Genomic DNA, 5,444 nt, shown 5'->3' with positions numbered 1-5,444 from the left:
GGCCCAAGGTCATCCAAAGACTTTCATGATTCATTGGGTACTAGAACCTGAAACTTCTGTGTCCTAGAATGGTTTAAGTAAAATGCCACAGAGATTATGTTTTACACAAAAAGAGGTAAGGAAGTTAAACTCATCAGCCTCTCACTATTTAACCTGATACCATTGCTTCAAGCAATTGTCTAGTTCCCACGCTACGAGTAGGCAATGTATAGGATCAGGAAACAAGGAAAGAGATAATTTCTTCAAGAAAAAGAGAGTTCAAGAGGCAGGTGTTGTTCCTCTCATTGTGCATTCTCTTTAATATTAAAAAAGTAAATAAAACATTCTGTTTGGATGAAGTAGACACACATCCACAAAATACACAGTACTGTACTGCTCTTTCTTTAGTAGTGTGACCCTGAGTATACAATAGTTATCATAGCAACAACACATAGCAGGAAATTTTAAGTTAGAAGCTCTGTATTTTCATGATTCTTAATGCTTCTTGAGATATGGACTCAGTAACTTGTTACTAGGTAGAATGGCTGTATGTTCTAGTCATTATTAAACACTTATATCAATAATTTTAAAGGAATTATAAAAGAATAGCACAAGAATGATTGTAATAAAAGAGTAATCCTGAATATCCTACATACTGCTACTGTGGTGTTAATATACAATGGTTGTGGGGCCAACTGCACAACAGTCTTTATGACCTTGAGCTCCTGCATTTCACTTTGGTTGCATACTTAGTCCATTACATGCACAGTGAGAAAGGGGAAGATCTGTGCATACTTGCTAAATGATTGGTCACACGAGAGATTACACAACCTGTGAGAAAATACAACTGCTTGTGCAAATATCATTATATCTTAGTGCCCAAGCAGGCATTACTTCTGACTCTTCCTGTGAAATGACCTTTGACAACATTGCTCAACATATGCTCATTTATGATTCCATTTACAAAAGAAGCCATCCTTATTGCATTCTAAAAAATTTAACTAAACCCAGATTCCAAAACACAGAGCTTACCAGATGACTATTTCTTTATTGCGAGTGTTTTTTTTAATATTTCAGAAATCATAATTCTATCAATAAATTTGAGGAAAAACAGGAGATATTTTTGTTACATTTTCCTAGACACTCTGTGCTCTAAAACATGTTGCTCTTAAAAGGAGAAAATGTAATATATAACTAAATTGACAAGGCTTAAATATGCTATAGGCACCAGAGTCTGTCTGATCTTGGAAGCTAAGCAGAGTTAGTCCTGGTTAGTACTTGAATGGGTGACCACCAATGAATATCAAGTGCTGTGGGCTATATTTCAGAGGAAGGAACTGGTAAAACTATCTCTGAGTATTCCATAAAGTATTCCTAAGAAAATTTTATGAAATTGATGGCATCACCATAAGTCAACAAGTCACTTGAAGACACATAAACATACAGAGAGAAAAATACAAAAGTCATTTTTACTATAATGTAAAAGGACCAAGTACATTGGACTATAGTCCAGGGGGAGGAACCATAGTTCAGTGATATGCGGGGATCGCATTGTATTGCACAGTGAGAATGCTGCCACTGCCGAACGTCCCCATCCCGTTCCATATGCGTCCCAGAGGGGGTGATTTTCGGGAATGCTTAAGAAGCGTTCCTGGAAATTGCTCCCTGGGTAACACATCCAGAATGGGATGGGGACACTCGGTGGTGGTGGCAGTATTCTCACTGTGAGATAAAATGTGTTCCCCACCACCTCCCGTTCCCAGAACGTTCCATTTAGGAATGCTACCATCCCATTCCAGGGCCAATGCGGTAAAGTTCAGGGTCACCTTAGGGTCAATATAAGTCAGAAACAACATGAAGGTATACAGCAACAATAACAACAACAAAAGTAAGATATATCTAGAGCCAGCATGGTGTAGTGGTTTGAGCATTGACTGCAACTCTGAAGATTTTCTGCTTGATCATGGATGACCCTGGGTAAGCCACATGCTCTCAGCCCCAGAAACCTGTGTGATAGGGTCACCTTAGGGTCAACATAAGTCAGAAACAACTTGAAGGTACACAACAACAACAATAACAATAACTACAACATGATATGCCTGGCTTATTGAGTCTTAATAATTTTAATCATTTGAGTTTCCAGAATCATGCATCCTCAGCCCTGAAATATCAACTTAGAAAAACCAAAAGAAATAGAAACAAGTGATTAGTCCCTAGATCTCATGCATTAAAGAATTGTTTTGCTAAATATTCTCCTTTCATATTGTAATTTACTAGGAAAAAAGATTGTAGTACAATCTCCAAATCAAATAAGCTGGAATTCATGGACTTAAGCTATTTTCATTAACTGTGGAACACACTGTTTGCATGGTAATGATATATCAATTTTGGTGACTTCATCTTACAAGAACTTTACTGAAATCTTGGTCTGATGCCTAACTGCAGATCTGTATTTGATCTTTAAATAATTCTTACTGTCCATTCAAATACAGCAAAAATGCTTGCATCAACTCTCAAAACCTGTAGCCATCTGCCAGAGAATGTGTCCACTCCAAAATAAACAACAGACACTGCATTGCACATGTTTTAAATAAATTGTGGATAGCGTGCAGTCAGAAATAGTTTATTCTGCACATCTGTAACAGTGCTACGTTTTAAACAACACCATTTTTCTTATTAGAGCTTAACGTTATTTATATTTTTATACAAAAAAACCTTGACAGTTTTTAAAGAGTTTACTTTAGAAAAATATAAAATGTCTTTGTTCAATTCAGTCCAGATTTCATTTAATCATTTTTCCCCCTGGTGTTGTGACTGGTACATTTTTCAGGCAGTACTTTAAGAGAAAAGAGTCAGTACCAGCAGCAGACAAGATCTTTGCTCCTAATTTATCATATGGGTTCTCCCATCAATGCTGACAGGGAATTCATGGGCTAACATCAATTGACAAAAAAAAAACAAAAAAAAAACAGAGCTGAAAGACAGGCACCTTGTTGTCAGAACTGCATAAATTTGCATAAGTCTGGTTGACACATTATTGCATTACTCACCACTCATTGAATGCAATCATCAAATGGTATACAGACTTGTATGATTCCAGTCACAAATACTTCACGTTTTGAGTGTGCATGACAGTTCACAAAGATGTATAGATCAGGATGTCTAGTTTTACTGTCTCCTTTCCTGTCATTCAAAATATTTCTTATCTCAAAATATCACAGTCCAGATTTTACATCAGAAAGAAGTATTTTAACCCTCCTTATTTATCTCAGGGGGTTGCCAACTCTTTAGTTTTCTCTCACACTCCTGCTCAACATCTGAATCCTCCCCTTAGCAACAATCAAGTCCTGGAATTTTTGTGGCCATTTGCTGGTGGGGGACGGAGCAAGAAGAAGGAGGGATGTGACTCAGATGACCAAGAAGTGGGCCATCTCATTTGAGATGAGTTCTCTTACAAGATCTATGAAGGACATCAAGGCCACTCTTCATCAAGGAAGGCAACTTCTCACATTACCACACTACACTCTTATACTGTAGCACTGCTATTCCACTTTTACTGCTCTGGCTGCCTCCTATTTCATTCTGGGATTTGCACTTTAGGGAAAGGCATTTAGAATTCTCAGCCAGAGAGCCCTTAGGCCACACTGCACTATGAACCTCAGAATGCAACAGGAGGCAGCAGGAACAGTAAAAGTGGTATAGTAGCACTGTAAGAGTGTAGTGCGGTAATCTACTAAGAAGTGAACAGTGAAGATAGGAAAGAAAAAGATGACTAGTAAAAGAAAATAGGGAGAGGAAGGTGCTTTACTACCTTTCCTTAATGTGCGTACAGGACAGAACAAAACAGAACAGAACTATCAGCAGATGAGCAAAGAAAGGTAAGTTCTGGACAATTATTTAAAACCAGAAAAGTAGGGAAATATGACATTTTGAGACCACAAGAGGGCATTCACCAGGCAAAACAGCAGAGGATCAGGAAGGCTAGATCTGCATGGGCTGCCGGAAAACTTCGAATGGCCCAGAACGGGGTGGGGGGTGGGTGGGATGGAACACAATATTGGCACCCAATTGTGATTTTCAAGATTTGGTAAGTATATGTGTGAGCAAGAATGTTCTAAGTTAACATTAAACACAGGTAATGGCTCTTTTTATTGGTGTTTATGGCCCAAGGAAAACAAAAGGAGCAGAACTTCCACTGTAACAATGTGTGTGGAGCCCAGAAGCAATATGAACAGAAGAACAGAAGTACAGTTTGAAAAGGCAACAGTAAGTGATTATCACATTAGCTTCGCTGCCGGGATAGACCCAGGATGTAACTTATCACATTCACCCATCTCTGGGCAGTATGCAGCCAGTGTGCATCCCGGGCTTCTCTGGGCTTGTCTCATATCTTTTCAAGAACAGGAAAATCCTGTTCTTGAAAAGCTGTGAGAGAAGCCAGGTTGCATACAGGCTGTATAGTGCCTGGTGATGGGTGAATGCCTTAAGAAAGTTACATCCCGGGTCTATCCCAGCAATGAAACTAGTACAATAATCTCCTAAGAGAGAGTGAAGAGACAGAAGGAAGAATATTAAGAGTGCCAAAGAGAAAACAGTAGGCCCAGTAATAGTTGCATAAGAAAGTAATATTAAAGTACACAGTTTTAATCATGCTGACACTTTCTGTTTTGACCTCTGAAACAGTGTCACCTGAAGTAGCTGGGACTGAATTTTGTAAAAGAGTTTGTAGCTGTTTGGTAAATAAGGATTTATTATGCTACAAGGTCGCAGAGGTAAACAGGGCTCTTACTGTTGTCAGATAAAGAGTGGCAGGGTGTTGACCTGATTGCATGTGGCTTCCCAAGACAGCTAGCTCCATTGCCCCGGGTCACTAAGGAACTAGGGCATTCTTATATTTCAATGGCAGCAGGTTGAATCTGGTCCTGGCAATCAAAATCTGTTGCCCTTCAGCTGTTAGCCCATGAAACATTTAAAAAGATGGAGGCATCAGGACAAAATGGAATGTTCTGGGACACTTTTTGAAGAATAACGGTGAAATTGCTGATTATGCTAGTGGATTGCACATCTAAGACAGCATGTGGGGCCATTCTGCAATTTGTAATTGGGAAGTCTGTGAGGCACCAGAAGTTAACACCTTGGAAAGCTTCAGAATCTCAGTTTTTTCTTTGTGAATCGCACTGACCAATCAAGCAGACTTTTGTCCTAAAGTGCTTGCTGGTGTGGGCTGCTTCTACAACACCCAATATTCCAAAGACAATCTAGAGAAGTGAAGGTTTAAATTTGAAGCCATTGTTCTTGTTGCCTTCAAATAATGGCTAGTTGTGAAAATGCACATGGTGCCAAAGCTGCCACTTAATTTTTTAATATGCAAATAACTCTGTCAATACAACAATGCCATGGAATAATTTCCATTTCAACTGAACCAACATTGAAATAATCATCTAATTCAATATAGATATAGTTTA

This window comes from Sceloporus undulatus, chromosome 2 (assembly GCF_019175285.1).
Source record: "Sceloporus undulatus isolate JIND9_A2432 ecotype Alabama chromosome 2, SceUnd_v1.1, whole genome shotgun sequence".
NCBI classification, from domain to species: Eukaryota; Metazoa; Chordata; class Lepidosauria; order Squamata; family Phrynosomatidae; genus Sceloporus; species Sceloporus undulatus.
The sequence above is the reverse complement of the archived record's forward strand: the minus strand, read 5'-3'. Positions refer to the sequence as shown.